The 13,089-nt window shown below is 41.7% G+C and overlaps 1 pseudogene; it reads left to right on the plus strand.

The window, feature by feature from the left end:
- Positions 1-5,954: 5,954 nt before the first annotated feature.
- LOC110192432 (cystatin-B pseudogene) lies at positions 5,955-6,260 on the plus strand (annotated as a pseudogene).
- The last annotated feature ends 6,829 nt before the right edge of the window (positions 6,261-13,089 follow it).

The raw sequence follows: 13,089 nt of genomic DNA on the forward strand, positions 1-13,089 counted from the left end.
TGACCCAGCCCCATTCTTCTCTCCTCCCTACCTCCATCCTCCAGCCTAGTTTCTAAAGTAGCATATCTCAGAGGAGCCAAGTTCTAGGGCAGTGGCAATCATCTCATTAACAGGTCAAGAAAGCAAGCATTCTGTGCCCATTGGAAGGGTGGGGGAAGAAGGCTGCTGGGTTGAAAAGGTAAATTGATAACCCCTGTCTCTAGGGACAAGCAAGCTCAGAGAACATGTCACTCCCCTGGTCTCTGGCTCTCTACATCACATCTCTCCCTAGAAGAATCCTCATAAATCCATTCCCTTCTGGGTGAAGAAAATCACCTTTTGAGTAGCCTCATTGCATTCCATCCACAGACACACTTATTGTTTTGGGAATATCAACTTGTCTGTCCAATGATGAGGAACCTAAAATGACCCCAATTCTTTCCATCCAAAGAAAGTTTTGGCTATTCACATGATGTTAAAAATCACAGAATATCAAAATTAGAAAGGACCTCAGGGAGCCTCTGGTCCCATTTTTATCACTTTACAGAGGGGGAAGCTGAGGACTAATTCCCCCCATGGTTGGGTGATGGAACTGCCTAAGGGCCAGAGCCAGGATCTGGACCCATGTTCTGTTATACAAAAAATAGTCCACTACCTCTTGCTAAGCCTTTTGGAGAAATCTCTTGAGCGGTTCACCTAGGCAAGCTTAAGCTCAGCTTGTGACATTCAGGAGGGGATTCCTGGTCAGGTCTGGATTAGACTGGATGCTCTCTTGGTTGTTGTCCTTGGTGCTGGAAAAAGACCAAAAAACCGACATCACGATGTCCAGGTCAAGTGCAGCGTGTCCGACTGTGGCTGATCAGAACCATATGAGCTTGAGAAGCTCTACCACAGGCTGGGCAGAAATAGCCCACATGAACATGTGGGGTGGAGATGTCTCTAAATCTGCCCATCTCATGTTTCTTCTGAGCTGCTGCAATTCTGCTTGTGGAGCCCAACACCTTCTTTGATGCCGCTGAGCCATGTGCCAATATCCCCTAAGGCCCCTTCCAATTCCAAAATGGCATATTCAGACTCACAAAGTCAGTCCCTCTTTGTTTAGCAGGTTAATGATCATATTAGTTTCTTAGAGAATCTCAACATGTAATGCGGCTAAGGTTCAGAATGTGTGTTTGGTTTTTTTAAAAAAATTTTTATTGCATCATTAAGGTAAGTAGCATATCGTATGGAAAAGAGCACTGAGGGAAATCTCAGATCACAAGACCTTGACCTCAGATTACAAGACCTTGGCCTCAGATCAGAAGACTGATTCCTCTACTGAATAGCTTCAGTGACCTTGGTTGGACAGCTCATCTAAGTCTGAGATTCCCATCTATAAGGTGAGAATAAGAATACCTCCTCTGTTCACTTCCCAGATTTATTGTAAATTACAAATAAGATAATGGATCTGGAAGGGCTTTACAAATTGTATCATGCTATGCAAATGTATTGCATTATTAATAATCATAGCTACTACCATTTATAGAGCATTGCAAGGTTTGCAAAGCACTTAACATACATTATCTCACTGGATCTTCACAACAACCCTGGGAGGGAAGTACTTTTATTATCCCAGTTTTACAGATGAGGAAACTGAGGCTGACAGAAGTCAAGTGACTTGCCCAAGGTCACACTGCTAGTAAGTACCTGAGGCAGGACTTGAATTCAGGTCTCCTGACTCCAAGACCAACAGTCTATCTATGAACTTTACCTCTGAGTTGCCTCAACAGAATTTACTTCTTCAATGGAGATGCTTTACTTTTTTATAAAAATTTAAATTTTATTTATTCCTGGACTTAAAAATCAAACAAAATAAGCAATTCCACATACAGTGTAGTACAGTAGAAAATTGTATATGAAACTGTATATGAATTTGTATATAATATTTGTATATGAAATTATATATGAAAACTGTAAAAAAAAACCTTGCTTTTCTTTTTAAGTACATAATAAATTTAACATGTAACTTTCAAAGTTGCCCTGCTTGTCTACAATTCCTTCTGATCTTCCTTCTTTTCTCTTCTTTTTTTTTATGAGGGAGGGGTGAATAGAAGCTTTCCCTAACCCCTTCTCCTTCCACTGAAAGAGACAGAGACAGACAGAGGCAGAGATAGAGAGAGAGAATCAAATTCTTATCACAAATATCATCATGTAAGATCATCATGTAAAGGATGTATAAATATATCCATATTATTTCATAGTAATCCAGACCTCACTTTAGCTGTATAAAACATATAACGTATAACATATGACTTCCACAGGCACATACCTATGATGGAGGCCACATCTGACATCTCAGAATCCCACTCAGAACTAGCCAGAGACTTTCCTCAACCTCAAGGGTCCATGGTGGCTATGGCTGAACATGGCTTGCTTCTTTCTCCTTGTCATGACAGGGCACTCCACTTCTAAAAAATCCAGAAGCAGGTATCAGGCAGGGGGTTGGACTGGTTGACCTCCAAGGCTCTTTCCAACTCTGAGAGTCTGGGGCTCTTGTGATTGTTGGCAATGATGGCTGATGGGAGCTGGGACTAGCAGGCATTGCTCTTTATCCCCATAAAATGGAGGCCCTGCCAAGGCCACATTAGCTGTAATGTGGGAATTAAACTTCAGAGAGGAGAGTGCCTTTGTGTGGCACATCCATGGATTTCTGTCAAGCCATGGCATGGTGAGCTGCCTAAAACAAAGCAGAGCAAGGGGTCAGGCTATTAGGAGAACACAGGGCTCATACTAAATGGTGAAATCCAGAGGTCTTATGGGATTCTTTTGTCCCTTTTTCTTCTACAGGATCAAGCAATGAGACCTTTTGAATTGTGACTTTAATGACTCAAACCGAGAGGAACATGAAAAGTGGAATAAATGAATTAAAAGCTTTAAAAAAAGGTCTTGAATAAGAACCAAATCCATTAAGGAGAAGAATCCCTAATTCATTGGTTTGGTTTGGGGAAAGTTTCTGCTGCCAGGATGGAAAATTACAGGCAGCTCTTTCTGGGAGAGGTGTAGAAATGACACAGGACAATTGGCTGCCTTCCTGCTGAGGCACATGGTACATTGAGAGGCTGCTGGGGAGGGAAGGAGCAAGAGGAGCAATACTCCTTGGGGAGCGTTGGTCAGGAGACCTCAGTGAGGAGAGCAGATGTTCAGGACACGAGGCCACAAGGTGATTCTGAGGGGCTTAGGACCATGGCCACTCCCCTCCCCTCTCTGATTCTGAAAAAGCCTGAGAAGCCCAGGTCAGTCCTTGGGTCACTGGATAAAAGCCCCGGTGAACTCTGGAGGAGTTTGATGAGATGGAAAGAGTGCTGGGTTTTTGGAATCAGAAAACTCGAGTTTAAGTCCCGAGTTGCCTTGACCTTAGGCCAATCTTCTAGACTATATCTATATCTATATCTATATCTATATCTATATCTATATCTATATCTATATCTATATCTATATCTATATCTATATCTATATCTATATCTATATCTATATCTATATCTATATCTATAATCTATATCTATGTCTATATCTGTATATGTATATATATATGTATGTATGTATATAGGCATGTATATACATATGTGTGTCTCTGTATATATGTATATTTGTGTGTGTGTGTGTGTGTGTGTGTGTGTGTGTGTGTGTGTGTGTGTGTATAACATGGGGATTTGAATACTTATAGCACAATATCATGCAGCCAGGTGGCACCATCGTGGATATAGCACCAGGCCTGGAGTCAGGAAGACTCATTTTCCAGAGTTCAAATCTGGCCTCAGACACTTACTATCTGTGTGACCCTGGGCAAGTCACTTAACCCTATTTGCCTCAGTTTCCTTATCTGTAAAATGAGCTGGAGAAGGAAATAGCAAACCGCTGTAGTGTGACTACCTGGAAGATCCCAAATAGGATCACAGAGATCACAGCCAAATGCAGACATGACTAAAATGACTGAAAAAAGCACAATATCAGAGCTAGCCTGCTACTCTTGAGGTGAAGAAGACCTAGTTTCAAGTCCCACCCAGGATACATACTGGCTATGTGACCCCAGACAAGTCATTGAAGCTATCAGAGTCCCAGGTGCTGGGGTTCTGGAGCCAGGAAGAATTGAGTTCAAATCCAGCCTCAGACATTTGCTAACTGTGTTAGCAAGTCACTTAACCTCTGTTTGTCTCAATTTACTGAACTGTAACATGGAGTTAATAATATTACCAACCCCCCAGAGTTAGTGTGATACTCAAATGAGATAATATTTATAATTGTCATGGTACCTGGTACATAATAAGCACTTAACAACTGCTAGCTATTATTACATTATTATTTGAAGAACAGTGGTTGACCTGAAAGGTAGAGGGACCCTCCTCACTGGAAGATCACCAAGCCAATTAAATCACAGCTCCAAACCCAGAATAACACAAAATACTTGTACTACGACCCTTACCAGGTTGTTGGGAGGTTCAAGTGGCACACGCTGCCTACAGAGGGCTTTGTAACTCTGGAGGGCTACAGAAATGTCTGCTATTTAAACTATCTGTCTTCCAAAGATGGCACTGGGGGCACTGGCCATGCCCATGTCCCTGTCAATTTCAGATACAGGTAGCAATAGCCACTTCTGCTCTTCCCAAGTTTGAATAAAGCCACTTTTGTTTTAGAAAGCCATCCCTAAGAAAGCCGCAATCTTTGAACTTCAGGGATTCCAAACTGTATTCCAGAATCCCAATCATACCTGCAAAATGACCCTAAAAATGGAATGAGGTATAATGAAAGGACTAGGACGAGGAGTCGGAAGACCCAAGTTCTAGTCCTGGCTTTAGCAGTGATTCTGCTATGTGACCACTCACCTGCTCTGTGTCTCAGTATTCTTGTCAGCCAAATGCAGATAACAGATAATAATGATAGCTAACACTTATACAGAACTTTAAGGTTTACAATGAGGTGTTGTTGTTTGTTTCCAAGGCAATTTTGATTGCAAAGCAATCAGGGTTAAGTGACTTGCCCAGGATCACACAGCTAGTAAGTGTCAAATGTTGGATTTGAACTCAGGTCTTCCTGACTCCAGGGCCAGCGCTCTATCCACTGTACCACCTAGCTGCCCCTTACAATGAGTTTTATATATGGTATCTCATGTGATCCTCACAATAACCCTATGAGGTAGGTTTTATTATTATCCCCATTTTACAGATGGAGAAACTGGGGATGAGAAAGGTCAGGTGTCTTCTATTCGCATTATTTCAGCCATTTGTATATTGTCTCCCTGCTTCTGCTTACTTCTTCCTACCAAGGTTCACTAGCCACCCCCACCCCACCTCCACCCCAAAAGATTTTGTCATAGAAACAAGGAAGAAGCAAAGGTATACACACACACACACACACACACACACACACACACACACACCCCACTTCTCTCAATTCTTCATGTGTTGCTTCTTAAAGCATAGTAAGATTCTTTCACATTCATGTGCCCCAATCGATTTAGCCTTTCCCCGTTTGATGGGCATCTACATCACTTCCAGTGGCCTTGTAGAAGTAGCATGGATTTTGGAGGCAGAGGACTTGAGCCTAGCTCTCAGCTCACTGCTGCTCACTACAGCTCCCTATGTGACCTTGAGTAAGACATGGAACCTTTATAGGCCTCATCTCCTCTTCTACAAAAGGAAGAATTCGAGCTATGATACCTCTAAGGTCTTTCCCTTATTGGGAGATCAGTGTCACAAGGGTAAGAGCTCTGGAGGCAGAGGAATGAGATTCAAATAAACCTTCTGAGGGGCAGCTCCGTGGCTCCGTGGATAGAGCACTGGCCCTAAAGTCAGGAGGACCTGAGTTCAAATGTGGTCTCAGATCAAACACTTGACACTTACTAGCTGTGTGACCCTGGGCAAGTCACTTAACCCCAATTGCCTTTTAAAAAATGCTTATCAAGATCCCCTCACTGAGTCTTTGCCACCGGACTTGCAAGGATGATGCTCGGAGGAGTTTCAGCCTCCAAACTGGCCACAACTGAGACGCAGCAGATTGCGGACAAGGTAAAGGCACAGCTTGAAGAGAGAAAATAGGAAGTTTCCAGTCTTTAAGACTATGGAGTTTAAAAGTCAAGTGGTTGCTGGAACAGCTACTTTATTAAGGTTCGTGTTGGTGAAAAGGAATCTGTACGTATGCGAGTGTTCCAAAGTCTCCCTCATGAAAACAAGCCATTGGTTCTATCTAGTTATCAAACCAAGAAAACCAAGAATGATAAATGGTCTGTTTTTAATGTGCCATTTTGAATAGTGGCCCTTTGTTCTTTTATATGGGCACATTATATATGGGCAGGTATTAAAATTTGGGACAATCAAAGAAATCTGATATTTAATTTAAAAAAATGCTTATCAAATAAAACTTCCAATGTACACTCTGCGTCCCCCAGTGAATCACTTAAGGTCCCTGGCCTCAGTTTCCTCCTCTGTAAAATGAGGAATTGAACTCGCTGGCTTCCAAGATCCCTTCTAGATCTGTGGGCCTTTGAGGACTCATCTGTTCGAATTGAGATGTGCCCTGATTTACCCTTTACATAAGAAGGTAAAGGTTCATAGGCAGAAACTTCAATTCAGTAAAGAGACAGTAGTTAAAAGCCTACTTAGTGCATGGCCCCATATTAGGGGCTGCCAGGGGGAGGGGGTTGGTTTAGTCCTGCCATTCCAAAGTGCTAGGCAGCAGCAGCAAATACTGTCTTATGTCAAGAGGAGCAGGACCCAATGACAGGATAGAAATGGCCCAAATTTGCCTGTATTGGGGGCACATGAAGGGGTCCACCTTTCAGCTATGATCTCTGCAGAACTTTCCAAATTAAAGGCAATTGGAAACTCAGTTCAGAAACTCACCAAAATACTTCTTTTTCATTTTAAGAGCTGATTCTGAATCAAAGGAAACCTTGGCTGAGGCTAAGCCAGGTACCTGGGATCAAACCAGAACACCTAGAGCCAGAAGAGGGTAGCTAAGTGGCACAGTAGATAGAGTGCTGGGCATGGAGTCAGGAGAATCTGAGTTCAAATCCAGCCTCAGATACTTATTAGCTGTGTGACCCTGGGCAAGTCACTTAACCCTGCCTGCCTCAGTTTCCTCATGTGTAAAATGAGCTGGAGAAGGAAATTGCAAACCACTCCAGTAACTTTGCCAAGAAAACCCCAAATGAGATCACAAAGAATCAGACACAATTAATTGAGTAGGCAAGAAGGCCAGAAAGCCAATTTACTCTCCTTGATTGATGAAAACCCCTCTCATATGATCAAAAGAAAACTCCCTCAGTATGTAGAATTGATGAAGGGGAAGTTAGGAAGGACTCCAAATGGAGGCCAAGATCCCAGGGGATGGGAGATTTCTGGAGAAAAAAGGCCTGACAGAGAGGTGGGAAGGGAGCCCCAACTCTCACTGCTCGGGTTAGCAGAAATATAATAGACATACATCTTCTGAGTTCAAATCCTGCCTCACTCACTTACTCTCTGTGTGACCTTTAATAAGTCACTTTACTTCTCTTAGACTCAGTTTCCTCATTTATAAATTTGGGAGTTGGACACGAGGTCCCTTCCAGCTCTAAATCTCTGGTCCTGCTAGTCCACTGTGGACAATTTTGAAAGTTTTCCTCCCTTTTTCCATCTGCTTTGGCCCTTTGGTTCTCTGTTGGAATAATTCTATGGGATGACAAATGACATTGAGAAAACAGACTTTCTCTTTTGTCCTTCAGGCTCCCATCAGAGGGGCTGTTAAAGAAATCACAAGCCAAGTCATATAAATGTGTGGTTTGTGACTGTCACCCTGAGACCCAGCACGCTGATGTTGTAGCTGAGGCGTTAATAGCACAGATGCACAGGGCTTTGTGACTTACAAAATGTTTTCCTCTTAACAACCAGGGAAATGGGAGTATTACTGTCTCCATTTTAGAGATGAGGAACCTGAGGATGGGGGTGGGGGCCAGAGATGTCTTGTCCAAGGTGACTTGTCCAAGAATGCTAGAGCTTCAATTCAAATCCAGTTCCAGTGATATTAACACTTCCGCCTAGTTCTCTTCAGATTTGGTTTAGTTTCACACCTAGTGACTTCATCCATGTAGGGAACTCCAGGTGTGGAAAGCTCCAGGTGTATAGCTCATATGCCTATCAGCCAACGGTCTGTAATTTATAGCTTTAAGGAGTTTGTTAAGTAACTTACCCAGGGGAGTGTTGCTGTGTGGTACAGGGGATAGAGCACTGCGCTTGGAGTCAGTAAGGAAGACTTGAGTTCAAAGCCTACCTCAGTCACTTATTCACTCTACAACTCTGGACAAGTCACTTAAACCCTCTTAGCCTCAGTTTCCTCATCTGTAAAATGAGGGGGGTTGGCTCTGATGGCCTCTAAGGTACCTTCCAACTCTAAATCTCTCATCTGAGGATCCTGGGTTGGAGATAAGGCTTAAACCTAGGACTTCTTGATTCTAAAGCTAGTCTTCTATCCACTATACCACACTACTTCTCCATGTTTAATCTGTCATGTTATATTTTTTATCCCTTAAAGGGCTACTGGAGGAGAGGCTATCCCCATTCCCTGAACAGGAGACTGAGCAACAGAGGAATGAAGAAACTTGTTCGTTAAGTGGCAAAGCTATCCGTCATTCAAATTTTGACCCGTACTGTCCATCTATGCTCCATTGCTAACCCCAACCAATACATAAGCAGGTCTGGATTGCTTCCAAGGTACCCAAGTGAAGGAGGTGGCCAGATGAGAAATGGGCTGCTGTCCTAAAGGATGCTGGGAAAGTTCCATTGTTGGTACTATGGTACAGGAGTGAAGAAGGTACTTATTATCAACTTAATAAATAAATTAATAAAACAACTTTTGCAGATTGTACTTTCTTTTCAACTCAGTGAAAGTGCATTTAGCATTCTAAAGTTATACATATTCTATATATTCTAAACTTATAACATTTCTTATTTATGTTTATAACAAACATCCAATTCTTTTTTTTACCTGCTTCCTCCTTTCTGCTCTCACAGGCATATTTCTAGAACCTCTTCTGTATGCTGGTTCCATGTGTTCCTCTTAATTCTCCTTATTATTGAGAGATATTGAAAAGTAGAACAGTAAATTAGCCTTTTAGTAATCATCAGAGATTTCAGTCCAATTTTAATTTATTAATATTCTTCTATCATCCCTTTAGAAAAGCAATGAAGAGCCAGATGTCATACCATTAGCAACAAATCAAATTACCAAATATATATAAATAAATGTTACTGCATCACGGCCCTCCATTTTAATGCACTCCATTTGCAAGAACCAGTTCTTATTCCTATTGGCCCCTCTCTTTGATTAGTGAAGTCATGCAAATCCTGCCTAAAAAATCAGATAGCTATGAATACAAGAGGTCCTCCAGATGTGCAATTCATTCCTTCCTTACCTCTACCTCACAGCATCTTTCAAAACATAGCTCAGGTGTCATCTCCTACACATCCTTCTCTTACTTATTAGCATTGTCTTCCCCTTGACCCATGTGGGAGAACTCCCATAGAAACTCCCTCCACTGATAAAGATTGGCCGCTGGTCTATAACTTATAGCCTTAGAGAGTTGCCTGTGACAACGAGAGAGGAAGTGATTTGTCAGTGACCACACAGCTGGTATGTATAGGAGGCAAGATCTGAGCCACATCTTCACGTATATGTCTTGACATTATATAACTTTTCTCTCAGCTACGCTCCAACTTATTCTTGTTCTTCAGAGTTGGGTTTCCAGAGGGTAGTTACTACTTTGGATTCTTGGGGTAACTCAGTGGGACTATACTACTATCATTCACAAGCCTCCATCAGTGTATTCCTAATTAACAATCAGCCACAACACACAATTGGCTTGTGGGGTTTTTTTGTTGTTCTGGTAGTTGTTTAGTTGTTTTCAGCTGTGTCATGGCCCCACTTCGGGTTTTCTTGGCAGAAATACTGGAGTGGTTTGCCATTTCCTTCTTCAGCTCGTTTTACAGATGAGGAAACTGACCCAAACAGGGTTAAGTGACTTGCGCTGGGTCACAAAGCTAGTAAGTATTTGAGGCCAGATTTGAACTAAGGAAGATGAGTCTTCCTGACTTCAGGCTGGCACTCTGTCCACTGTCCCACCTAGCTGCCCTAATTAGCTATTAGCTAAAACATTTACTAAAATGGCATTTGAAAATAGTAGGTATAAAACATTCTCTCCATAAACTTGGGGCTCACCCTCATTTACATGGTGTCTATTGGGAGAGTGGACTCAAACGATAATAATGAGACATATCATAGGACACACATATGGCAAAGTCAATTCACAATTCCTGGTGCTATAAAACCTAGAAGCCCCTCTCCTCTTTACAGAGTCCTCACATTCTACCTTGGTTGTAATGTCTCTCCTGGGTAGGATCCCCCTCCTTGGGTTCTCAGGGTCCACTATTCTACATGGTCCAACTCTCTTGTCTGCTGCTTAACAGTGCTGACTCTTAGTTGACTGTCTCTTCCAAATCCTTGTCTGTTTGGATTGTGTCTCTGCCCCCTGTAGGATGCAGTATCTCCTATTGGTCCAGCAGTTTCCTTTCAGAACTCCCATAGAAACTCCCTCCACTAATGAAGATTGGCCACTGGTCTGTAACTTGCAGTCTAAGAGAGCTGTTAATGGAGAGGTGATGGAGAGGGAGTGAGGGAAAGAAGAGAAAGACATTCCCTTCTCCTTTATTGCAGGGGTTTCCTTCATAGGTAGCTCCCAACTTGCAATATCTCCCATTCTTGAACTCTGGAAATGTCCAGAGCTTAGCTACTTAAATCCCTCAGAAGGGTGGTCAACAGATTTGTTTCCTTCTGGATTCAATCCATACAATGATTCGCTCCAGGAGGTCCATCTATTTTCCTTATCACGTCTCCCCATTGATAACTTCTTTACCACTTTCTTTGCACAATTCTTAATTGGCAATAGGTTGTAGTCTACCCATGCCCACTGTGAATCTCTCCATGTTCCATCAGGTCACTGACAACATTAATTTTTTGGAAAGTATGATATTCCAAGATTTACAGTCATATAGCATCACTGGATGAAGATTAATAATTGTACTTCCACCATTACCTATTTGACCTTGTTCAAATCATTCAACCTAGGCAGCAGGATGGTACAGTGGACAGAATGCTGGACTTGGATTCAGGAAGACCTGGGTTCAAATCTTGCCTCAGACACTTTCAGCTATGTCACCCTTGGTAAGGAATTTAACCTCTCTCAGCCTCTGCTACCTCAAGCCATAAAATAAAGGGTAATTAATAATTCAATTACCTTTAAGCTCTACCAGCTCTAAATCTGTGATCTACAGACCTTTCTGGGTCTCAGTTTCCTTAAATGTAAAATGAGGCATTTGGACTGCTTTGGGTTCAATGTTTCTGCTGTTCAAGTTGTTCAGATCTGCTCCTCTCCATTGTCCAACTCTCTCCTTTGCTACTGGGGGGGTCAAACTCCTTGAAGCTGCTCCTTCCTTGTGAGACTGTCCCTTCCAGCTTTACATCCATGACCCTTTGGTCCCATGACACTATGTATGATCTTAACAAGAAGGGCCTTTGGGCTTATTAAAGTCCAGCTTATTTTCCTAGCTCTCTCTGTCTCTCTCTCTCTCTGTCTCTCTCTCTCTCTGTCTCTCTCTCTCTCTGTCTCTCTGTCTCTCTGTCTCTCTCTCTCTCTCTCTCTCTCTCTCTGTCTCTCTCTCTCTGTCTCTCTCTCTCTGTCTCTCTCTCTCTCTCTCTCTCTCTCTCTCTCTCTCTCTGTCTCTCTCTCTCTCTGTCTCTCTCTCTCTCTGTCTCTCTCCCTCTCTCTCTCTCTGTCTCTCTCTCTCTCTCTGTCTCTCTGTCTCTCTGTCTCTCTGTCTCTCTCTCTTACACGTACTGTAAGTATATCTAGCCATGTCAACATGCATGCATTATGTACCAACAACTACTATAATTTCATGTGTAGTTTTAAATTTATTTTTAACATTCTTTTTTAATTAATTAATTTATTTTTCATTTTCAACATTCACTTTTTATAAGATCTGAGTTCTAAATTTTTCCCCCTTCCTCTCCACCCCCTCCACAAGATAGCATGTAATCTGATACAGGCTATGCATGTACAATCATATTAAACATATTTCCACATTAGTCATGTTGTAAAGAAGAATCAAAACTATAGGGGAAAACCACAAGAAAGAAAAAAGAGAGAGAGCAAATAGTATGCTTCAATCTGCATTCAGACTCCATAGTTCTTTCTCTGGATGTCAATAGCATTTCTATCATGAGTCTTTTGGAATTGTCTTAGGTTATTGCATTGCTGAGAAGAGCTAAGTCTATCAAAGTTGGTCATTGCACAATGTGGCTGTTACTGTGTAAATATTCTGGTTCTGCTCGCTTCGCTCAGCATCAGCTCATGTAAATCTTTCCAGGTTTTTCTGAAATCCTCCTGCTCATCATTTCTTATGGAACAATAGTATTCCATTACATTCATATACCACAACTTGTTCGGCCATTCTCCAATTGATGGGCATCCTCTCAATGACCAATTCTTTGCTACCATAAAAAGAGCTGCTGTAAATATTTTTGTACATCTGGGTCCTTTTCCCATTTTTATGATCTCTTTGGGATATAGACCTAGAAATAATATTGCTGGATCAAAGGGTATACACAGCCCTTTAGGCATAGTTCCAAATTGTTTTCCAGAATGGCTGGATCAGTTCACAACTCCACCAACAATGCATTGGTGTTCCAATTTTCCAACATCTGCTCCAACATTTATCATTTTCCTGTTTAACATTCTTTTGTTTTAATTTTGAGTTCCAAATTCTTTTTCTCCCTCTCTTCCCTCCCCTACCCATTGAAAAGGCAAGCATTTTGATATCAATTGTAGTATAATTCTATTATAGCATATGTATGTATATAAAATTTGGAACCAAAACTTTTTTAAAGAATATTTAAAATAAATAATAAAAAACTATACATAAAATTATAGTAGTTGGTACATATACACAATGCATACATATAGACATATATGGATATACTTGTAGTGTATATGTACTCATGTATATGCATGAGGCAGCTAAGATGGTGCAATGGATAGCATGCTGG

This window comes from Phascolarctos cinereus, unplaced genomic scaffold (genome assembly GCF_003287225.1).
Source record: "Phascolarctos cinereus isolate Bilbo 61053 unplaced genomic scaffold, phaCin_HiC Scaffold_2;HRSCAF=192, whole genome shotgun sequence".
NCBI lineage: Eukaryota > Metazoa > Chordata > Mammalia > Diprotodontia > Phascolarctidae > Phascolarctos > Phascolarctos cinereus.